Genomic DNA, 25,342 nt, shown 5'->3' with positions numbered 1-25,342 from the left:
ACATGTTGACTGTTTGGCTCCAACTCCAGCAGGATCAACGGGGACCACTTTAGCTGTCCAGGACACCTCTCACACTCTGGCAAGACATGGCCTGTCCAACTTGAGGGAAGTTGCCATTCCAACCCATTCAAATGTCCCCTCCCCCATGACAATGGACTGAGGAGCACAGAACCATGGTTGTTTCTGGCCTGCTTTGAGCTTAGGAACCAGGGCCTCAGGCCTCATTTCCCAGACAGGAACAGTCAGAGGCATGCTGGTTTTGGCTCCTAACTTCCTATAGGATGTGGCCACAGGCTGTCAAATTTAACAAGTGTATGGCCTCTGGCAAGATATGCAACTGTGATGTCCCTAAGAGGGGCTCTCAGTTGAGTTTTAAGAATGTCATTCTTCCTTTCGGTGAGTCCAGCAACTTGTGGATTATAGGGTAAATGAAACTGCCAATGTACGTCCTGCTTATGAGCCCAGCCCTGCACATCATGACCAGTAAAATGTATTTCCTATCCCTGTCTATCCTTTGAGGTTATCTATACATGACACTAAGTTGTTCTAGGCCATTGAGGTTGGCATTTTGATTAGCCCTTTTACAGGGGAAGACTTGTGTCAGCCCAGTGGCTGTATCAACACAAGTTAGGATGTACTGTTTTTCCTGACTCATGTAGAGGACCAATAGAATCAATTTGCCAGTCGAAAACTGGTTGGATCCCAAGGTGAATGCATGGTGTATGGAAACTTCCTAGGTCTCAGATGGTAGGAGATCAGGCAAGTTGCTGACGGCCGCTAGGACTTCAGTACAGTCAAGTGGGATGCCAGCTCCCTTCAGTATGTTCCAGTCTACCCGAGCGCTGTGATGCCCACTGGGCTTATCAATCCCATGCAACCAATTCTGAACTTTGTTGGGGGTAAAGGCCCTGATCTTTGCTAAGGTGTCTGTCTCAGTGTTGTAAGGGGGCAAGGTAGGCCTATGCTCTGAGACATGGAAAACAGTAAATGAGGCAGTGGGGTCCTCTATCCTTTCTGATATATTTTCCCATGATTCTGTTCTCTATAATGGTTTCTGTAAAACTTTCTAGTTGTCCCTAGCCTATTGGGCCACCCAGGTTGTCAAAGCCTTGCAGATAGCCCAATTGACAATGCAAAGGGAAAGAGCCAAGGTTCATGTATACTTATACCATCCAGGCTGCCCTCAGTTCAGCCCAGTGGCTGCTTTGACTATTCCCAGTCTCAAACCAGATTGTATCAGTCTGGGGTTGGATTACTACTGCAGTCCAGTGACTAGAATTTTCTCTACTAATAGAGCCATCTATATACCAAGCATCTTTAGGAATAGGGTATATGCCTTCCTTTACTTGTGAGGGGGTCTCCATAGGAGGCTGGGGGGGGGCATTAAAGGTTTTATATTCTACTGGCCCAAAGATAGCATGTAATTCAGCTCCCAGTGGACTAGTGGAAAGAACACTCCATTTTTGTAAGTAAGCATCATAGAGGCTTGTGCTATGGCAATTGCCAGTCTTGCCAACAAACCATTTAACTACCCCTTTATAGGCGAACCAGTCCAGTCATTTACCAGAAGAGTGGTCATGAAGGGCTCTCCCTATTAAAGGTTCTTATAGACTCAACACTTGTTCAGTAGGAGAATATCAGATCTCTGCCAGCATTGTGACCAAAAGCCCAATGGAGTTAACTTCCGCTGTTCCTGCCGGAATGCCTAATTCATCTAATCTGGTGTAGCAGCCACATCTAGGGTTCAGGGATACCAGGTAGAGGTGTCCTAAGGCCTGTTCTTTTACAACTAATATCTTAGTTTGGTCAAAGGTAGCTTGATGTTCTTTTACCCAATGCCAAGTCACTCCTTTTTTTTTTTTTTTTTTTTTAACCAAATGGTATAGAGAGTGCAGATACACGAAATGTAGTCCTAAAGGGAGACCACCCAGGAGGAAATGTTTGAGAATCAGAGTCATATCTCCAGGAGAGATCAAGAATATTATGCCTCAAGACTACCTAAGTGTGTTACTAAACAGAAAGAGAAAATGGAGAGGGTGCTATGCTCAAGAAGCCTTCAGGTCATGGACTGGTCATCATAGTGGGTTTGTCCAAGAGAGTGTTAGTCTAGTTTACACACTGGGTAAACACAGTTATTATTGGAGAAAGGTAAAAACAAGACCCTGGACATTCTGGCCATAAAAGTTGAACTTAGTAAGAGACTTCTAATTGATTGTATTTTGATTGTACTTGATTGTATTTTGCAGTGACCTTGGGAAAAGAAGAGAAAATGGTCACAGGGAGGATGAGAGAATGGATCTCAAGCATCATAGATAGATCAGAATCTTTGATGACAAATCCAACAATTTGAAGGCTTACTCCCCTTAGAAATGGTCTGGGAGATATGAATGAGGGTGTTCTTTCCAGGCCAATGCCAAAGGAAAGGAAAGGAAAAGATGGAGAAAGTACTTCATGTTTAAAGTATCAAGCCGTGGGGCACCTGGGTGGCTTCAGCAGTTGAGCGTTTGCCTTTGGCTCAGGTCGTGATCCCTGGTCCTGGGATAGAGTCCTGCATCAGGCTCCCTGCAGGGAGCCTGCTTCTCCCTCTGCCTGTGTCTCTGCTTCTCTCTGTGGGTCTCTCATGAATAAATAAATAAAATCTTTAAAAACATAAAAATAAATAAATTGGAATCTGGGGAGGCTTCTTTAACCTGTTGATGAAAGACTTTAGCACAAGACATTAAAAACTTAAACAGTAGCCAGTCATATTAGCAAGAGATAATAAAGGGTCAGAAGAAAGTTGTATACCAGTAGACGTTGGTCTGCTGGTGACAATCTAATGTGGAATGAGTTTATGTTTCCCAAAAGGGATACCATGAGCAGTCAGCAAAATCAAAACCATACATACCATACATCAGGCAAGTCCGATTGTTTTGGCAAGTTTACAGGTTTTAAGTTTGAGGATCCCATTATTTCTCTCAATCTTGCCTGAAGTTTGAGGAGAATAGGGACAAGGATAATTCCAAGAAGTTTGCAAGGTTTTCATTAAGGTTCATATGATTTGCCTGGTGAAGGTGGGTTCTATGATCACTTGAGACTGGGAAAGATATACCAAGTGGTAAACACATTTTCTAAGAATTTCTTTGCTGCCATGAGGACATCAGCCTGGCAGCAGGGGGAACTTTCAGCCTATCTGGAAAACCACATACAATAACATATTCATAACCCATAAGAAGTGGCAGGTTCAAAAGGTCCAGAAGGAGGTCTGAAGCCTCTGGAATAAAAATTTACAGGATTATGGACTATGTCCCAGGATTATTGCTGGTAGACTGTTTTTGCAAAGTTATGGAATTTTTCCCACCAATGTCTATTCACAATTTGAGTCACTTTGAATGGACTAGGGTAGGAGAAGGAATGCAAAAACCAAAAACCAAAAAATGGGGTTTGCCAGGGAGTTGGGAAGAACCAAGCTGGTGTCTTGGGTTTCCCATAGCCCTGACTGTTCATTTAATTTTGTTTTTAATTTCTTTTAAAGATTTTATTTATTCACGAGAGACACACAGAGAGAAAGAGGCAGAGACTCAGAGGGAGAAGCAGGCTCCATGCAAGGAGCCCAACATGGGACTCGATCCTTGGTCTCCAGGATCACACCCTGGGCTAAAGACAGCGCTAAACCGCTGAGCCACCCGGGCTGCCCCGTTCATTTAATTTACAACTATTGTTCATCCATTTGAATTTCTCTGATTTAGGAGCAGTGTTGCCACATTACAAAGACATCAAGAAGGCAAAAGTTGGGCAATGAGGGGCCATTTCTTGCAAGAGAATGGACTTATCCACATGTACCACAATCTTACAAGTACAATATAAAGAAGTCTTAGTATTACTTATTTGACAATACTTCCTATGGAATTGACATATCAAATAAGCCTAATTTAACATATACCTTCCATTTATTTACATTTCACACAAGCATTGTTTAGCAAACACTTTGAAATGCTGCATGTCAAAAAGACTTCATTTACAATTTGACTTTGAGAAGTTTGTAAAGAATATTTAAGAAAAGGTTTTAAAGTGCTTGTCTAAATAGGACCACAGATTATTATGAAACTTAAAAGTTAAAGAAACTGGGCAGCCCAGGTGGCTCAGCAGTTTAGTGCTGCCTTCGGCGGCCAGCCGAGGGCCCGATCCTGGAGACCTGCGATTGAGCCTCACGTCAGGCTCCCTGCATGGAGCCTGCACCTCCCTCTGCCTGTGTCTCTGCCTCTCTCTTTCTCTCTCTCTCTCTCTATCTCTCATGAATAAATAAATTTTTTAAAATCTTTTTTTTTAAAGATTGGGAAAAAGCTGGATTTCTTGAGTTGAAAATTGAGAAAACCATGAAAGAATAAGACCTATTAACCATCAGAAAGAAAGATGTGGCCAACTGCAAGCAGAACAAGGGGGTCTTGTCAAAGTACCAAAAACTTAAAAATGGAAAACGAAGAATTTAAGAAGAGATACAATGATGCTACATCCAAAGCTCTCCAGCTTGAGGAAGATACGGTGTCAGTGACACACAAAGCGACTGAAAAAGAAATTGAATTAGACAGTTTAAAGGGCAAACTCAGGAAGGCAGAATATGAAAGAGAACAACCGGAATGTCAGTTGAAGATGGAGAAGAATGACAAGGAACTTTATAAGTACAGTTGAAGAATACTGAAACAGGAAATACCAAGTCCCTGTCAGAGATGGGGACTTTAAGGAATTTAGATGAGAATGAAGGTAGCATGACTACTAAGGAGCACCTGGCTAGCTCAGTCAGGGGAGTGTATGCCTCTTGAGCTTGGCATTGTAACTTTGAGCCCCATTGAAGTATAGAGATTCCTTAAATAAATAAACTTTTGGGGATCCCAGGGTGGCTCAGCGGTTTAGCGCCTGCCTGGGCACCTGCCTTTGGCTCACAGAGTAATCCTGAAGTCCTGGGATTGAGTCCCACATCAGGCTCCCTGCATGGAGTCTGCTTCTCTCTCTGCCTCTCTCTCTCTCTCTCTCTCTCTATCTCTCATGAATAAATAATTAAAGTATTTTTAAAAATAAATAAATAAACTTTTTTTTAAAAAAAGCATGAGGGCAGCCCAGGTGGCGCAGCGGTTTAGCGCCGCCTGCAGCCCAGGGCCTGATCTGGAGACCCTGGATCGAGTCCCACGTCAGGCTCTCTGCATGGAGCCTGCTTCTCCCTCTGCCTGTGTCTCTGCCTCTCTCTCTCTCTCTCTCTGCATATCTATGAATAAATAAATAAAATCTTTAAAAAAATAAAAATAAAAAATAAAAAAAGCATGATTACTCATTTCCAAGAAGAGATCAGAGCACTATTGTTCTGTTTGGCTGAAATGGAAAATCCACAAAGGGCTTTCTTGTTTCCAACCTCAAGTAAGGAAAAAAATATATTTTAAAAGGTTTTATTTATTTATTCATGAGAGACAGAGAGGCAGAGGGAGAAGCAAGCTCCATGCAGGGAGCCCGACGTGGGACTCGATCCCGGGCCCCCAGGATCACACCCTGGGCTGAAGGCAGGCGCCAAACTGCTGAGCCACCCAGGGATCCCAAAAAATATATATATTTTAAAAGGAGTAACTTCATAAAGCAGAGGGACAGGTTCAGGCAAATTGGCAAGAAGTTGTCTTTCTGGCCAAAAAACTTAGTGATGCTGTAAAACTGCAAGATAAAACAATGACAGATCTGCGTAGTGAGTGCACACTTGGAAAATGAGAAAGTAAAAAAAAAGCAGTTAGCTGATGCAATGGCAGAAAAACTAAATGCTATGACAAAAAAAGACAAGGGAAAGACTGATACACTGAAATTCGAACTGAGAAGAGAGGTTGAAGATTTGAAGCTTTGCCTTCAGATGGCAGCAGATCATTATAAAGAAAAAAATCAAGGAATGCCAGAGCCTCCAAAAACAAATAAATAAACCTCCAGACCAATTAGCCAATAGCAACAGTGTCTTCACAAAGAAAATTGGGAATCAGCAAAAAAAGTGAGCGGTGCCTCAATAAACACAGGCCCAGCTTCTGCGGGCTTTACTGTAGATAGAAAGCCGCCGCTATCTGCAGGGAGACAGATTCGAACATTGTAACAAAGGGGCAAATCTGTGATGTGACCAAAGAAATTGCTGACCAGACAGAAAAATATAACAAAGGTAAATGACTCTTGCAGAATGAGAAAACAAAATTCAATAAATACGCTGATGAACTTGGGAGCATGGAGCTGAACTACGGGAAAGAGCAAGGGAAGATCGCAGGAAATACAACTGAAGTAGAGGACGTTTACAAACTTCAACTGGCAGAGAAAGACAAAGACAAAAGTGGTCTAACTTCACATTTGGGAAACCTGTCCAGGGAGAAGGAACTTAAAAGGAGACTAGAAAATCAAGCAGAGAGGAAAAATGGAAGGTCAGAATTCCCGGGGTCCTCAGCAGATCTCAGAGCATCTCAACACCTGCTCCGAACAAACTGGTCCTGTTGCTGCTGTGCCAAACACACAGCCAGTTCTGCAGGATGGTAACCCGTCTGGAACACAGGGAACAGATGGTGGTTTTTACCCAGATGAACCCTGAAGGCCACCTGTGAAAGTACCTTCTTGGGGACTGGAAGATATGTCTGCAGCCAGTCTCCAGGAAATCCTAGTGAGCCTGATGGTTTAGAAGACTCTGAGGATAGTAAAGAAGGTGAGAATGTACCCAGAGCTCCTGATCCTCCAAGTCAGCATTAGTGTGGGCACAGAACAGGCTTGTGCAAGACGCCTGGGTGGCTCAGTGGTTTAGCTCCTGCCCTCGGCCCACGGTGTGACCCCGGAGTGGGAGTGGGAGTCCCAGGATCAAGTCCCACTTTGGGCTCCCTGCATGGAGCCTGCTTCTCCCTCTGCCTATGTCTCTGCCTCTCTGTCTTTCATGAATAAATAAACAAAATCTTAAAAAAACCCAACAGGCTTTTGCTTTGATTCCAGCTTTGACCTTCAGGAGAAGTGCCCCCTCTGTGAATTAATGTTCTCTCTCACCTAGGATCAGAGTGAATTGGAAGAAGATGTTGAAAGTCACTGGAAGGTGTGCCCCACATACAGGGAGCAGTTCCCTCCTAACTATGACCAGCGGGGCTTTGAAAGGCCCGTGCAGACCCATTTTGCTTTAAATTTTGACTAGTTACTTTTTGTCATGAGTTAGTAATATAGGTTAGCAATTTTTAAAAATCACCTCAAATAGACCACCATAGGGACAATAAGGTATCACTTCCATGCACCCTCTACCACACTTTTCTGAACAAGAGCTACTTTTGAGTTTGGTGTGACTAGGGTCAGGGTCAGTCATTGGCTTATCACTAAACATAGCTGTAATCTTTGTTAATCCTACCAGTTTAAGAAGTTTTTCTGTGTTTGTATCCTTATTTACTCCCCAGTTTGCAAAACCACGTGAATAAAGGAAATGGATTATTTCAATGTTACACACTGAAAAAGTACATATGTAGGGTATATTATTTAGCAGAATATTTACAAGGTTTTTTTAAATTTATTTATTTATGAGAGACACAGAGAGAGGCAGAGGGAGAAGCAGGCTCCACGTGGGGAGCCTGACGTGGGACTCACTCGATCCCATGTCTCCAGGATCATGCCCTGGGCTGAAGGCAGGTGCTAAACCGCTGAGCCACGCAGGCTGCCCTAATATTTACAAGTTTTTGTTCACCTTCTTGATTGAGAATAACTAAATATTATGTACTAAAAGTAATTTATCATAACTTTTTAAATTGTGTAAAGAAAATGTACACATTCTGTTATCAAAAGCATACCCAAAATTCCAAGAAAACTGTCCTTTTTAAAAGAGAGAAAAACCAAATTCTAATTTTGCGCCAGGTTACTTTTGATATTAAAATTCATTTTTAAGTAAATTAATTTAAATCTTAGCCAGTTTGACCACACAATAAAATTGTTTTTCAAAGATTCCTCTTCTGAGGCATCTGGGTGGCTCAGCAGTTGAGCATCTGCCCTTGGCTCAGGTCTGGATCTGGGATCCTGGGACTGAGTCCCACATCAGGCTCCCCACAGGGAACCTGCTTCTCCTTCTGCCTACATCTCTGCCTCTCTGTGTCTCTAATAAATAAATTAATAAAATCTTTAAAACAAAAGAAAAAACAAAGATTTCTTTTCTATAATCTTTCTCCAATATTCTTTTCTACATTCCAATTTTGTTGTGTTTTGCTTCTTTAAACAATCAGCCTTACTTTAAGACAAAATTACCTTCTTTTCCCTCAAGAAAAAATGCACTTGCATTCTTTACATCTTTTTTTACTGAGAATACTGGCATATGAAGATGCTTCCCTTATTATTTTCAGGAGGTTTAATTACATATTATTTAGAATTCTTAACCCTTTGGAACCTTAATTTTTAATGAAAACTACTAAGAAGTAATTGATGTAACTGAGTGTTACATCGGCATTCTTCAAATTTGCAAATCTATAAATATATTTCATAACTTTTTTTTTTTTTTTTAGAGAGACGAGGGAAACGGAGAGGGAGAGACAGATTTTTAAGCAGGTTCCACGCCCACCACAGAACCCAATGTTCAGCTACACCTCACAACCTTGAGATCACGTCCTGAGTTGAGATCAAGAGTTGGATGCTTAACTGACTGAGCCACCCAGGAGCCCCTACATTACATAATTCCTAGAAGCATATGCCTTTTTCAATTTTCCCATAGAGGATTAACACAGCCAAATGCCTTTTATTATGAAAACTTGACAGATAAAACTGGGCCTGCATAAATGTGAGGTGTAAATGTGAGAGTGCGAATCTGCCTATCCTGCCTCCTCAGAGGGAATAATGTCATAGTGTCCCTCAGCATAGTGTCATCAATGTAATGCCAAAATGGCATCTTTCCCATTGTAAGGTATTTAATTCCTACAAAACTTGATAGCAGAGATTATGTGCAATCACAGGACTATTTAAACCTCCCATTGGGAACTGAGTAAATGTATACTGAGTCTCTTCAAAAGTGAAAGAAAATTGGGCCTGGGATTCCCACACAGTGGGGACAAAATAGAACATACTAGCTAGGTCAATGACTGCAGAGGATGTTGTTTGCGCCTGTTTCATGTCCTCAGTCAGTTCTATAATATTAGGAATTGGAGCCTTAATCGGGGAACTGGAGCAGTGGGGTTTGGATAGAGAGTCAATGGTGAGGAGTCATGCATTAGTGGGTGGCTTAAATACTGGCCAAACGGGGCGACTGAAAAGGGAGCTTTTGGGCTAATGACTCTTGTCTGAAGCATATCTTTAATGACCAGGCATAGGCCTTCAGTGTTCTGTTTAAGGCATTGTAAAGAGTGTTCACCATCTTGACTGGAGAAGAGGAATCACAGACATCCATTTGGCAGTCCCACTAGGAAGTAAAAGAGCTTGGGCTATTTATTTCATGTGGCATGGCATCCTGTTAATGCATCCATGCCTACAGTAAGGAAACAAAGAACCAGGGGGGCCACTGTCAGAGGAGGCCATTTGAAGTGAATGGTTCCAAAGGTTACATCCCAATGGGGCTATACATCTTTGATTATCATATCAGAAATGCCCTATAAGTAGAAGGACTTTCCCTTTGGGAATTGAGAGGGATTTCCTGGAATGACAGTGACTTGGGCCTTCTAATAGGGGAAAAAAGACAGATTTTTTTTTTTTTAAGATTTCATTTATTTATTCATGAGAGACACACACACACACACACACACAGAGAGAGGCAGAGACACAGGCAGAGGGAGAAGCAGGCTCCATGCACCGGGAGCCCGACGTGGGATTCGATCCCGGGTCTCCAGGATCGCGCCCTGGGCCAAAGGCAGGCGCTAAACCGCTGCGCCACCCAGGGATCCCCTCCTTCTTTTCTTTTCTAAGATTTTATTTATTTGTTCATGAGAGACCCACAGAGAGAGGCAGAGACACAGGCAGAGGGAGAAACAGGCGCCCCTTGGGGAGCCTGATGCGGGACTCCATCCCAGGAGCAAGACCTGAGATAAGGCAGATGCTCAATCCCTGAGCCACCCAGGCACCCAGAGACCATATTTCAAGTGCTCTGAAGAACTGCTCCGGAGCATGTTCGCTGTTGCAGATTAGATTTACGAAGAGCGCAAAGGGATAGTGGTACTTGCAAGCCGTTATATTAATATACTGTTATATTTTTAGAGGAACCTATTTTGGGAGCTTTTGTTTTTTAGAAATTTTTGTATACTGATAAAGAGAATGCACTGCTTTGTCTTGGAGAGATTTGGGATTCTCTTTCTCTTTCTTTTAGATACAACAACTTCAGTGAGGTGGCTATTGCAAAATTAAATCCTGATTTCACACGACCGAAAGTAGAAAGAAGTCGCTTTTCTCTTCTCTCTCTCACTTCATTTTTTAGAAGTCCTTTTTCCATCGGGGATACCGCCTTGTTGAATGTGAGAAAAAATAAACAAGTTCATATGATACTGATTTTTTGAAATTTTTTTGTTTTTCATGTGATTTTTTTTTGACATTGACAGAAATTTCACAAGTTCAAGAGTATACAACAACCACTAGAGAGGTGGAAATTACACGATTTAATCACGATTTCACAGAACTGGCTGGGAAAAAGACGTGTTTTTTTTTTTTTTTTCCATCTCTCTCTCTCCTTTATAATTTTTTAGTTATAATTATTTTTTGCTGAAAGTCGTTTTTCCGCAGTGTATACCAACTTCTTGAATGTTTGAAGGAAATACACGATTTTATATGATTTTTTAAATGACATTAAAGGAAAGATACCGAGTTCATAGTATACAACGATTTTCAGTGAGGTGGCAAAAGCAAAATCAGGATATCACATAAATGGAAGGACAAAGAAGTCGTTTTTCTCCTCTCTATCTCACTTTGTTATTTAGATGCCGTTTTTCCACAGGGTATACCGACATGTTGAATGTGAAAAAAAAATAAACAAGTTCATGTAATATATATATATATATATATATATATATATATATATATATTTATTTATTATATTTATAGATATATATTTTCTTATGATATTTTTTGACATAATTGGCAGAAAATTTCCAAGTTCATTAGTATACAACAACTTCCAGAGTGGTGGCAATTACACGATTTAATCATGATTTCACAAAACTGGCTAGGAAAAAGACGTCTTTGGTTTTTTTCTCACTCTCTCTCCTTTATAATTTAATTTAATTTTTTATTTATATTTCTTTTTTTGCTGAAAGTCGTTTTTCCACAGTGTATACCGAGTTGTTGAATGTGAAAAAAATAAACAAGTTCATGCAATATTTATTTTACTTATTTATTTTTATTATTTATAGTTTCCTTTATTTTCTGTTTTTTTGATATGATTTTTTTTGACATTATTGGCAGAAATTTCCAAGTTCACACATATACAACAGGTTCCAGAGACGTGGCAATCACATAATTTAATCATGATTTCACAGAACTGGCTAGGAAAAAGACGTTTTTGTTTTTTTTTTCTCTCTCTCTCCTTTATACTTTAATTTAATTTTTTATTTATAATTCTTTTTTTGCTGAAAGTCGTTTTTCCACAGTGTATACCGACTTGTTGAATGTGAGAAAAAATAAACAAGTTCATGCAATATTTATTTTACTTATTTATTTTTATTATAGTTTCATTTATTTTCTGTTTTTTTGATATGATTTTTTTTTACATTATTGGCAGAAATTTCCAAGTTCACACATATACAACAGGTTCCAGAGACGAGGCAATTACATAATTTAATTATGATTTCACAGAACTGGCTAGGAAAAAGACATTTTTGGGTTTTTTTTCACTCTCTCTCCTTTATAATTTAATTTAATTTTTTATTTATAATTCTTTTTTGCTAAAAGTCATTTTTCCGCAGTGTATACCAACTTCTTGAATGTTTGAAGGAAATACACGATTTTATATGATTTTTTAAATGACATTAAAGGAAAGATACCGAGTTCAATAGTATACAACGATTTTCAGTGAGGTGGCAAAAGTAAAGTTAAATCTGGATATCACATAAATGGAAGGACAAAATGTCGTTTTTCTCTTCTCTATCTCACTTTGTTATTTATTTATTTTTTTTTTTTTTTTTTTTTTTTTTTTTTATTGGTGTTCAATTTACTAACATACAGAATAACACCCAGTGCCCGTCACCCATTCACTCCCACCCCCCGCCCTCCTCCCCTTCTACCACCCCTAGTTCGTTTCCCAGAGTTAGCAGTCTTTATGTTCTGTCTCCCTTTCTGATATTTCCCACACATTTCTTCTCCCTTCCCTTATTTTCCCTTTCACTATTATTTATATTCCCCAAATGAATGAGAACATATAATGTTTGTCCTTCTCCGACTGACTTACTTCACTCAGCATAATACCCTCCAGTTCCATCCACGTTGAAGCAAATGGTGGGTATTTGTCATTTCTAATAGCTGAGTAATATTCCATTGTATACATAAACCACATCTTCTTTATCCATTCATCTTTCGTTGGACACCGAGGCTCCTTCCACAGTTTGGCTATCGTGGCCATTGCTGCTAGAAACATCGGGGTGCAGGTGTCCCAGCGTTTCATTGCATTTGTATCTTTGGGGTAAATCCCCAACAGTGCAATTGCTGGGTCGTAGGGCAGGTATATTTTTAACTGTTTGAGGAACCTCCACACAGTTTTCCACAGTGGCTGCACCAGTTCACATTCCCACCAACAGTGTAAGAGGGTTCCCTTTTCTCCACATCCTCTCCAACATTTGTTGTTTCCTGCCTTGTTAATTTTTCCCATTCTCACTGGTGTGAGGTGGTATCTCATTGTGGTTTTGATTTGTATTTCCCTGATGGCAAGTGATGCAGAGCATTTTCTCATGTGCATGTTGGCCATGTCTATGTCTTCTTCTGTGAGATTTCTGTTCATGTCTTTTGCCCATTTCATGATTGGATTGTTTGTTTCTTTGGTGTTGAGTTTAATAAGTTCTTTATAGATCTTGGAAACTAGCCCTTTATCTGATATGTCATTTGCAAATATCTTCTCCCATTCTGTAGGTTGTCTTTGAGTTTTGTTGACTGTATCCTTTGCTGTGCAAAAGCTTCTTATCTTGATGAAGTCCCAATAGTTCATTTTTGCTTTTGTTTCTTTTGCCTTCGTGGATGTATCTTGCAAGAAGTTACTATGGCCGAGTTCAAAAAGGGTGTTGCCTGTGTTCTTCTCTAGGATTTTGATGGAATCTTGTCTCACATTTAGATCTTTCATCCATTTTGAGTTTATCTTTGTGTATGGTGCAAGAGAGTGGTCTAGTTTCATTCTTCTGCATGTGGATGTCCAATTTTCCCAGCACCATTTATTGAAGAGACTGTCTTTCTTCCAATGGATAGTCTTTCCTCCTTTATCGAATATTAGTTGCCCATAAAGTTCAGGGTCACTTTGTTATTTAGATGCCGTTTTTCCACAGGGTATACCGACTTGTTGAATGTGAAAAAAATAAAGAAGTTCATGTAATATTTATTTATTTATTTATTTATTTATTTATTTTTAATATTTATAGATATATATTTTCATATGATATTTTTTACATAATAGGCAGAAATTTTCCAAGTTCATTAGTATACAACGACTTCCAGAGTGGTGCCAATTACACGATTTAATGAGATTTCACAGAACTGGCTAGGAAAAAGACGTTTTTGTTTGTTTTTTTTTTCACTCTCTCTCCTTTATAATTTAATTTAATTTTTTATTTATAATTCTATTTTTGCTGAAAGTCGTTTTTCCGCAGGGTATACCGACTTTTTGAATGTGAAAAAAAATAAAGAAGTTCATGCAATATTTATTTTACTTATTTATTTTTATTATTTATACTTTCATTTATTTTCTGTTTTTTTGATATGATTTTTTGACATTATTGGCAGAAATTTCCAAGTTCACACATATACAACAGGTTCCAGAGACGTGGCAATTACATAATTTAATCATGATTTCACAGAACTGGCTAGGAAAAAGACGTTTTTGGTTTTTTTTTCACACTCTCTCCTTTATAATTTAATTTAATTTTTTATTTATAATTCTTTTTTTACACAAAGTCGTTTTTCCACAGTGTATACCGACTTGTTGAATGTGAGAAAAAATAAACAAGTTCATTCAATATTTATTTTACTTATTTATTTTTATTATTTATAATTTCATTTATTTTCTGTTTTTTTGATATGATTTTTTTTGACATTATTGGCAGAAATTTTCAAGTTCACACATATACAACAGGTTCCAGAGACGTGGCAATTACATAATTTAATCATGATTTCACAGAACTGGCTAGGAAAAAGACGTTTTTGGTTTTTTTTTCACTCTCTCTCCTTTATACTTTAATTTAATTTTTTATTTATAATTCTTTTTTTGCTGAAAGTCGTTTTTCCACAGTGTATACCGACTTGTTGAATGTGAGAAAAAATAAACAAGTTCATGCAATATTTATTTTACTTATTTATTTTTATTATTTATAGTTTCATTTATTTTCTGTTTTTTTGATATGATTTTTTTGACATTATTGGCAGAAATTTCCAAGTTCACACATATACAACAGGTTTCAGAGTCGTGGCAATTACATAATTTAATTATCATTTCTCAGAACTGGCTAGGAAAAAGACGTTTTTGGTTTTTTTTTCACTCTCCTTTATAATTTAATTTTTTATTTATAATTCTTTTTTGCTAAAAGTCGTTTTTTGCAGTGTATACCAACGTCTTGAATGTTTGAAGGAAATACACGATATTATATGATTTTTTAAATGACTTTAACAGAAAGATACGGAGTTCAATAGTATACAACGATTTTCAGTGAGGTGGCAAATGTAAAGTTAAATCTGGATATCACATAAGTGGTAGGACAAAGAAGTCGTTTTTCTCTTGTCTCTCTCACTTTGTTTTTTAGAAGTCGCTTTTCCACAGGGTATATCGACTTGTTGAATGTGACAAAAAATAAACAAGTCCATGTGATATTCATTTTTTAATTTTTAATTTTATCTTTTTTTCATGTGATTTTTTTTCACCCAGCCAAGAAAATGCTGTTTCACCAAGGAGGCCTCAGATCAGGTCTTGAGCTTTGCACAGATTAAACTGGCAAAGCCGACAGCGCTCCTACAGCCCGGGTACTTATGCCCCCCTGGGCTGGTGGGCGGGGCCAGGGACAAGGGGAAGCTGAGCGCTAACTAATCAGAGGACACAACGAAACAGATAAGGTGGTGAGGATACCTAGAACCCGCCGCACCCCCCCCCCATCAAATCAAAGCGGAAACAGACAAAAAAGAAAAAAAAAAAAAAACCCGAAATGAACCTGAAAAATAAGTATAATGTGTTAAAAGCATAAAGAGGATAGTTTTCAAGCCAAAGTTCTAAACCGAAAGAAAGTAGGTCTAAATCGTGCCGCCTACGATAATCCGGTCTTCTTACCCGCAGTCCCAGAGGAGGTCGATCTGAGAGACGGCTGCAACGACTAAACCAAACCGGTATTTGTTCCACCTAAAGGTATCTCCACAGGCAGACAGCGTCGCCACGATTAACAAATCGACTTCTCCAGGCTCATTAAACAAGAGCATAGCTAAATCAAGATTTCCTGGAGCAATTTGTGCACAAGGAATCTTTTCAGCCAGTGGACGCTGTCTTCTACTGGACTCTAGAATAAAAAACACAAAGAAGTTCAAACTTCCTATTGCAAAAACATGACTCCTAGGAATGACTAGACAAGGCAGGCTCTGTTGCACCGCCGAAACTTCTCACGATGAAGAAGCTGTTTTCAGCGGTATATACCGATTTTACAGGATTTCGTGTAATAAATGCTGGACCGACCTCTCGTTTCTAACTCCTCACTTATTATGACTAAGAAATAGAGTTTGTCCATATACACCGACTTTGATGGCATAACAAACAGAGATGCAGATAAATCTAGATTTACAGAAGTAGCTACGAAGAAGACAATATTTTCCCCAATTTATATCAACTTCGAGGGGATTTAGTAAATGGGGGCAGGGTCTCTCCCATGGCAAATCCAGCATTGGTAGGATTTAAAAATCGCTTTGCCAGCACACATCGACTTCTAAGAGCTTAAGGATGCAACCATAACTCAGGCGGAACACCCCAGAGCTTGCTGCAAATCAGAAAGGGCTTTAGCAAATACACATCAACTTCTGTGAGCCTGACGATCAAAAACAGCAAAGTCCGAATTTTCCAAAAGTTCGTATGAGTGTGAAGTTTTTGTAGTCTGTTGATGTGGGCTTCTGGATTTAGTGATAAAAAGCATGGCCAAGGGATCCCTGGGTGGCGCAGCGGTTTAGCGCCTGCCTTTGGCCCAGGGCGTGATCCTGGAGACCCGGGATCGAATCCCACGTCGGGCTCCTGGTGCATGGAGCCTGCTCCTCCCTCTGCCTCTCTCTCTCTCTCTTTCTCTCTCTCTCTGACTATCATAAATAAATTAAAAAAAAAAAAGCATGGCCAAGGTGGGCTTTCTATAGCAAGAAATTCTAAGCAAAACCATAGAAAACCAGCTAAACAGGACAAGAGAATGGGTTTTGCCGATAGACTCGTACTTCTGTGGGACCCAACAACAAGGGTACTTGTTTCCAAACCACACTTTGCTACCTTCGAGTAACGACAGGCCTCAGAAACAGGCACAGCGTCCTGGAAAATCTGGACATATTCTCTCTTGACTTGAATTCCCGGGATCTTAGCTATCCCAGGCACGGTTCATTGGGACTCACTGCACCTGGAAAAGTGGGGCTCAGCTAAAGCTCCCAGCCTTATGCTAATCTCTAAACTGGGATCTGGTGGGAGGGAGAAATCTCCAAGGCAGGATTAAATACCGATTTGCCCAGAGTCCACGTGGACTCCTTTTCCTAAGGTGTTGCGGGCGTGGCAAAGCCCTTGATCTCCCTAAGCGGGATCTGCTGCGGCTGAGAAATGTCCTTCGCCGGTTTCCCCGATTTGTACAAGCTGTGGAGCGACCGAGCCCGACTTGCGGCGACCAGGAAATCCCGCGCCCCGCGCCGCGCAGTCCACATTTGCTAAAGGGAAGAAGTCGACGAGGACGGCGAGGTCTGGAGCCCCCGAGACCGAGCCCCGCGGCTCCAGCGGTGCCCGTCCTAAGGTCGGGGGTGGGGGCAGGCGGGGACGTCGCCGCGCTCGCGGGGAAAGGGAGCGCGCGGGCTCGTCTCGACCGGCTCGGGGACCGAGCGCCGCGCAGCCGCCCCCGAGAGAGCCGGTCGGTGACAGGAGGGAAGCTGCACCTTGACAGGGCCCGGGCGGCGTGGCCGGAGAGATGCCAACGGGGCCAGAGCGGCGGTGCTGGCCGCGAGAACCCGCGCTGTGCGGCCGGCGGTGCTGCGGCTGAGAAGCGTCCCCGCTGGCAGACGCCGAGACGCGGCCCGGGTCCGAGCTGTGACTCGCGCCGGCGGCTCGCGTCCCGGCCGGAGGGCGGCTCCGGGAGGGCTGGGAAGTGCGGGCACCACAAGGCCGGCGCTGGCGGCCCTGGGCGGGGGCGGGGCCAGGGCCCGACCCGGGGGCCGCGACGGTGCCCTGGGCTGGCCGGAGGCCCCGCAGTCCGCACCCGGACGCTGCTGGCGAAAGTGGCGCCGAGGAACCGGCGGCGGGGACCGGAGCAGGGCGGCCCCCCAGGGCCCCGGCCGGCCCCACCCCCGGCCCCCGGGTTTCGCGGCTCCGCTGGGGCCGCGAACCAAACACCCCGCTGAGCGAAGAGGGCCGAAGCCCGCAGAACACCCCGGCTCTGCGCCACCGAGTCCCCGCGGCCGGGACGCGCCAGCCGGGCTCTGCGGGCTGGAACCTGCGGCCGTGCAAGCGGGGGGGCCGGGGCGGCCGAGGCGGACGCGAGCCGACAGGGGGCAGCGGACCGCGCGGGGGGCAGCCAGGGCCGGCGCCGAGCACCGAGCATCAAGCGTGGAGCCCCGAGCCCCGGGCACCGAGCCCCGAGCCCCGAGCCGGGCGCGCGCCGGAGGGGTCGGGCTCCGCGGAGGGCGCTGTGCTGCCCCCGCCCCGCCGCTGGGCTCGCGCTCCCGGCGTTAGGGATCCAGAGAAATCGCGGCTTGTAGTCACAGATGATCTCGGGTCTTGCATGCCTGAAACACATCTGGGTTTGCGTCTACAGTTCTGACAGAGAAAGAATTCATTTATTTAAAAGATCATTTATTTGTTTGTTTACTCAGGAGAGACAGAGACGTAGGCGGGAGGGAGACGCTCCCGTGCAGGGAGCCCCATGCGGGACTCCATCCCAGGACCCTGGGATCACCCTCTGAGCCAAAGGCAGATGCGCAACCCCTGCGCCACCCAGGTGTCGCTGAGATATAATTTATACAGACATTCCCCCTTTTTCGTTATTAAATAGAGCTCTTTAAAAAATATCACATATACATCATGCCAGCTGAAAGAAAGCCAACCTGCAAATATCTTAGTAAATGCTTTGATCCCCGTCTTACTGAGGACTCTCTAGCCCGGGGGAGATCGACTTGTCTTTTTTCTTTTTTTTTTTTTTCTTTCTTTCCTTCTTTTCTTTTCTAAGATTTTATTTATTTGTTCATGAGAGACCCACAGAGAGAGGCAGAGACACAGGCAGAGGGAGAAACAGGCGCCCCTTGGGGAGCCTGATGCGGGACTCCATCCCAGGAGCGAGACCTGAGATAAGGCAGATGCTCAATCCCTGAGCCACCCAGGCACCCAGAGACCATATTTCAAGTGCTCTGAAGAACTGCTCCGGAGCTTGTTCGCTGTTGCAGATTATACATAGGAAGAAGGCAAAGGGAGAGTGGTACTTGCAAACTGTCTCTGACCAATACTTGGTCATACAAGGTATAATTTGGTTGTAGAGATGAAGGCTTACTAAGTTCCACAGAGACATGTGAAAGACCCTCAGATCATTTTAACATATGTTTCTGTCATATCTGATTTTGAAAAATATTGCTTGTATGCCTCCACTTAACCTTTTTCCCAGTTTGTTTTCAATATCTCCTTGAGATCACCTGAAATGGCCCACAGAAGGCTAACATCAGCAGTTTTAGTGCACAATAATATATATCCATACATAGGTATACATAAATGCCCAATGCAAATATTACAGCAACCATCTACAAATGTTAGCCATGTGTCAGGTATAATAATTCAAAATTCAAAAAAATAGCTGGGGACGCCTGGGTGGCTAGGTGGTTGAGTGGCTGCCTTTGGCTCAGAGCATGATCCTGGAGTCTTGGAATCCAGTCTCCTATCAGCCTGCTTCTCCTCCCTCTTCCTATGTCTCTGTCTCTGCCTGTCATGAATAAATAAATAAATAAACTCTTTAAAAAAAAATAGCTGGGTCCAAACTGCATTTTTGGCAGATGGTATAAGTTAAGCTTAACTGCTGGGATGGGTACAGGTTTTCATTAAAGCTTTTTTTTTTTTTTTTAGATTTTATTTATTTATTCATGAGACTCCACACACACACACACACACACACACACACAAACACACATGGGGGGGGGCAGAGACATATGCAGAGGGAGAAGTAACCCCCCTCCGCCCCTACCCCTCCACCCAGCAAGGAGCCCAATGCAGGACTTGTGACTCCAGGCGGCACTGGATCCAGGACTCCATCTAGACCCCCAGGATCATGCCCTGAGCCAAAGGCAGACATTCAACCACTGAGCCACCCAGGTGTCCCTTCAGTAAAGCTTTTTAATATACTGTTATATTTTTCGAGGAACCTATTTTCGGAGCTTTTTTTTTTTTTTAGAAATTTTTGTATACTAATAAGAGAATGCATTCCTTTGTCTTGGAGAGGTTTGGGATTCTCTTTCTTTTAGATTTTATTTATTTATTCATAAGAGACTCAGAGATGCAGACACTTAGGCAGAGGGAGAAACAGACTCCCTGCAGGGAGCTGGATGTGGGACTCAATCCCAGGACCCCGGGATCTTGACTTGACCCAAAGACAGATGCTCAACCACTGAGCCACCCAGGTGCCCCTGGATTCTCTCTTTTTAAGAGTATCCCTGAAACAGACTTACTTATCAAAATTAATGCTTCCCCAAAGTGGCTGCTGCAACTTCAAACTATCCACAAGTTTACCCATTTTTCAAAAAGGCACAAGATCCTGCTCCAAGTTTTGGATTAGGTGGAACCCATTTCCTAAGACAACAAATCAGTGGAGAACCCAGGAATATTCCACTGCCCCTAAACCCAGGAAAGCAAGGGCATTCTCTCCTTACAGACAGGAGTGTGACTTACCAACAAAGCAAGGAAGTTGCTCAGTCAGTTGCAGAGGTCACCACACAGGGAATGGAGCTTGGATTTGGGAGAGATCACCTGGAACTCCAGGATCAGCAAGGAAGCAGTGAGTACTACGGACTCCACACGTACAGCACTCAGTTACTCACTGTAGTAACTGAGGAACCCGGAGTCTTTTCCAAATCCCACTTCTGGCGCCAGTCGCTGCACACAAATTTTTACCAAAAAGTCAATATAAATATTTTCGTGAGTAAGAAGCAAACTGTTCATAAAGAAGGAAAATTCAAGGGCAAATGTGGTCTGAGGTTCAGGGCTTTAGTGTTACAGGGTGGTTTCTAAAATGATAGTGAGGAACCTGCCCTTTACAATGATTGGTTCTTACAATGGAGGTTTCCAGGTGGCTGGGGGTTGATTAAGTGACTCTTATACCGTATTGGAAAGATATGCTTCAGTTATGAAAACCAGACACATTTGTAAGAAATAACCTAAGTTTTGCTGATGTTCATGGCATCAGTTAATTTAATTTGCTTATGTGGCTAATTGTTAGGTTTGCTTGGGAGATTTTCAAACCTAGTCTCTATTTTATTATATTTTAGCACCTCGAAAGACAAAAGCAGCCCTGACATCCAAGAGCTCGATGTTGCTATGTATGATGCCTGTGTTGCCATGAGTTAGCCTGAGAATCATAGGTAGGCACTGGTGTTCTTAGGTTGAATATAAACAGTTTCCTAGAACATCACCATCACACAGGGTCATCCTGTGTCAATAATCAAGACAAAAATACTCTCTAATCATATCTGATCAGAGGCAAAAATGTGAATATTATCCTAACCACAAAAAGAAACAAAGATGCCTGTCTTCGATGATACCAAGTGGACTGCCTTTTATTTTATTTTATTTTATTTTATTATTATTTTTTACCAGTTTTAGGCATGCTCTCTGTCTGGACTTCTATCCTTCCAGAGAGATTAATTAAGATATTGAATCATCGGGGGCCCCTGGATGGCTCAGTTGGCCAAGCATCTGACTCTTGATTTCTGCTCAGATCATCATCTCAGAGTCCTGGGAGTGATCCCCACATCAGGCTCCCTACTCAGTGGGGAGTTTGCTTGAGGATTTTCTCTCTCTCTCTCTCTCCCTCTCTCTCCCTGCTTGCACATGCTCTCACTCTCTCTCTCTCTCAAATAAATCTTTAAAAAATATAGTAAATCATAAAATTACCCCTGACTCCACACAGGGATATAATGCAGAGAAAAAGTTGCTTGCTGAAACCCTCCACAAGGTCACTAAACAACCCCAACACATCCTATAACATGTCAAAACCCTCATATTGAGGCACCTCATGGTTCCACCATGGCATAAGTTCATCTTGTGTAATGAGTAATAAACCACCTTATTCAACTGCACGTGTATTCCTGGTGGTCTTTGCCTGGAGCACATTGACAATTAAGGGATTAATGAAATCAATATATACCAAGGGCTTAAGGAATTAATGAAATCAGTATATGCCAAGGACATTAGCGGTTCTTTATTTAAGTAGTTTGATCTTTCTGATTGGCTTTTATTTCAAATGAAAGCATATAAGAAAGGGATGGCCTAAAGTTGAAGTGGACGCATTGCCAGGAATTTGTTTTTATTTTGACCTTTCCCCCTAGGTTTTAAGAGTAATACTTTTATTCTTTGGGGAATATACATTATGTATTTATTATTTTTTTAAATTTTTAAAAAAAATTTTTTAATTTATGATAGTCACAGAGAGAGAGGCGCAGAGACACAGGCAGAGGGAGAAGCAGGCTCCATGCACTGGGAGCCCGATGTGGGATTCGATCCCGGGTCTACCAGGATTGCGCCCTGGGCCAAAGGCAGGTGACAAACCGCTGCGCCACCCAGGGATCCTACATTATGTATTTCAACTCATTGGTAGGGGTACCCGAGTGGCTCAGTTGGTTGAGCAACTGCTTTTGGCTGAGGTCATGCCCCCAGGGTCTTGCTGGGAGTCTGCTTCTCCCTCTCCCTCTGTTCCTCCTCCCTCCTCTCCACCTTGTACTTTCCCTTACTCTCTCTCTCTCAAATAAATAAATAAACTCATTGGTAAAGAAAGCTTGACCTGATATGTGATGAGGCTATGTACAGTGTTTATTCATCAATTTTAAAAAATTGTTGATATTCCACACTCTAAATTATGACCATTTTCAGTTTGTTGGAATACTTTTTAAAATTTGCTTATTTATGAGAAACAAAACAGAGAGGGAGAGGCAGACTACCTGCCAGGAGCCCAATATGGGACTCCATCCCGGATCCCAGCATTATGCCCAGAGCCAAAGTCAGATGCTCAACTGCTGAGCCACCCAGGTGTCCCTGTTGGAATACTTTTATAGGGGCATGGTTCTTGGGGTGCCTGGGTGGCTCAGTTGGTTGAGCATCTGCCTTTGGTTCAGGTCATAATCTCAGGGATGGAGGGAGCCCTGCACTGGGCTCCCTGCTGGTGGTGGGGGAGCTGCTTCTCCCTCTGCCTCTGCCTCTCCCTCTGCTCCTGCTGTCTCTCACTCTCTCTCAAATAAATAAATAAAATCTTTTTTTTTTTTTTAAGAAATCAGTTCTAGAGGAAAATTTACTTCATAAGAATCTTTATGCTACCTGTTTGATCAATATTTCTATATTCTTTAAAATGTTGTACCAAATTAAAAAAAACCACTTGCTCAAATGACAGGTGTCTCCCCGCTCCCAAGTGTCCTCCCCACTGCCTGCCACTTGCTAGGCTGTACACCTACTACCCTGGTGCCTTAAACATTTCCCTTCTCAAACCTACCACTACATCTTTGCTTATTGCTGTGGATTTTAATATGAATTTGAATCATATGATCTGAGCCTCATATGTACAAACATAATGATAATATGTACATGATAAAGGTGTATTGGGCCCAGTGCCTGGGAAAATTAGAAATGATGCTGGCAGTGTACCTAGCATAACACTTGAAACACAGGTGAGTTCTCTAATGGACACAACTACTTAGAACTGCCCAGAATGGCCTCACTTGGCCAGTCCTTCCACTTCTTCCTTGCCTGTGTACCACTTTAAACTCTACATTCAGTTAGAAAGCATCACATTCCTGTCAGTTTTCACTTATAACCATTTTTATTTTTATTTTTTTAAAGATTTTATTTATTCATGAGAGACACAGAGAGAGAGAGAGAGAGAGAGAGAGAGAGGCAGAGACACAGGCAGAAGGAGAAGTAGGCTCCATGCAGGGAGCCCGATGTGGGAATTGATCCCCGGTCTCCAGGATCACACCCTGGGCCTAAGGTAGGCGCTAAACAGCTTAGCCACCCAGGGATCCCTATTTCTAAAATAGATAATCAGAAAGAGAAGAATGGATGATTCTTTCTCTTTCTTCTTTGCTTTCTTTCTTTTCTTTCTTTCTTTCTTTCTTTCTTTCTTTCTTTCTTTCTTTCTTTCTTTCTTTCTTTCTTTCTTTCTTCCTTTCTGATTTTATTTATTTGAGAAAGAGAGAAAGCACAAGCAGAGTGAGCTGCAGGCAGAGGGAGAGGGAGAAGCAGGCTCCTCGCTGAGAAGGGAGCCCAATGCGGGCTCCATCCCAGGACCCTGAGACCAAGACCTGAACCCAAAGCAGACCTTTAGCCACTCAACCGGACTGAGCCACCCAGGCACCTGGGAAGATCTTTCTTAAAGCAAAATTCCAATGGACAAATGTGTAGAGAGTGCTACCATTGGAAAATCTTTTTGCAACCAATACATTAAAAGTTTATTTGGACAGGAGTTGCCAAAGGATACTAAATATGGAGGGGGGACTTTAATGAAAGCAGAATATTTGCTTTATCTCAACTTGTCTGCCTTCAGATTGCTTATTAGTTGTAGGGTAGGGGTGGTGGGGATTGTAAGTCTGCAGTGGAGACATCATATAACACCTTGTTGGCATTATGAGAGTTAACACTGCCAGTGGGAGGCACACAGAGATTGTATACTTTCAAGTGTGATGCTTTGAAATTACACAAAATCCCTTATACAGTATTCTAGCCAGAGATGCATAATGCCAATCTAATTGTAAGGAAACATCAAACAAATCCAAATTGAGGACTATTCAGTAGAATAACTGGCCCTATTCTTGAAACTGTCAAGGCCATGAGAGAGTAGGGAACTCCTCTGTCTTAAACAAGAAAGAAGAAGCAGGATAAATAAATGCAACATTTGATTCTGGACTGGATTATGAACTGGAGGAATAAGTATGACATTAAGAATATTTTTGGGGGGCACGTGTGTGGCTCAGTGGTTGAGCATTTGCCTTTGGCTCAGGGCGTGATCCTGGGTCCTGGGATGTAGTCCCGCATCAGGCTCCCTGCATGGACCCTGCTTCCCCCTCTGCCTGTGTCTCTGCCTCTCTCTCTGGTTCTCTCATGAATCAGTAAATAGAATCTTAAAAAAAAACATTTTTGGGAAAATTGACAAAATTGGACTCTGGAGTTTAGATTACATAAAAGTATAGTATAGAGGTTAAATGTCCTGAATCTGATAATTGTACTGTACTTAAGGCAGAGCCTTAAGTAAGGTAGAACTGAAACCTTAACCTATAGCTGGACATACTACATGCAAATTGTGTGTATATGTGCCTGAGAGACTGAGAAAGAGTAAGAAAGAGACAGAGATAGAGAGAGATCAAATGTGGCATATTGAAAACGGAGGCATAGGAATAAAAGGTGTGTTGGATTTCTATATTCTATTCCTGCAAAGTTTAGATTATTTCCAAGAGAAAATCTTTAAAAAGTCACCTTCGTGAGCGCTGGGGTGGCTCAGGTGGTTAAGCAGCTGCCTTGGGCTCAGGTCAGGATCTCTGGGTTTGAGGCCCAAGTAGGGCTCCCCGCTCAGCCTGCCATCTGCTTCTCCCTCTCCCTCACCCTCCATTGCCTCCCCACCCCTTGTGCTCTGTCTCCTCTCAAATAAAGAAATAAGATCTTTAAAAAAAAAAAAAAGTCACCTTAACTCCTAACTGGGAAAGGAAGTAGGGGTGGTGGAAGGGGGGGTGGGCGGGGGGTGGGGATGACTGGGTGGCGGGCACTGAGGGGGGCACTTGATGGGATGAGCACTGGGTGTTA

General features: G+C 42.3%; 1 long non-coding RNA gene and 1 pseudogene across 1 annotated transcript; one reads left to right on the top strand and one right to left on the bottom strand.

Annotated features, from left to right (window-relative positions):
* Window positions 1-281: 281 nt before the first annotated feature.
* LOC100687791 lies at window positions 282-7,156 on the top strand (annotated as a pseudogene).
* A 6,966-nt stretch (window positions 7,157-14,122) lies between these two features.
* LOC119876202 lies at window positions 14,123-20,577 on the bottom strand. Its single transcript, XR_005358509.1, has 2 exons — window positions 20,234-20,577; window positions 14,123-15,641 (listed from the first exon to the last, which is right to left on the bottom strand). It is a non-coding gene; the product is annotated as an uncharacterized LOC119876202 (long non-coding RNA).
* Between the last annotated feature and the right edge of the window lie 4,765 nt (window positions 20,578-25,342).

The sequence above is a fragment of the Canis lupus genome, chromosome 4 (genome assembly GCF_011100685.1).
Source record: "Canis lupus familiaris isolate Mischka breed German Shepherd chromosome 4, alternate assembly UU_Cfam_GSD_1.0, whole genome shotgun sequence".
NCBI lineage: Eukaryota > Metazoa > Chordata > Mammalia > Carnivora > Canidae > Canis > Canis lupus.
The sequence above is the reverse complement of the archived record's forward strand: the minus strand, read 5'-3'. Positions and strand labels throughout refer to the sequence as shown.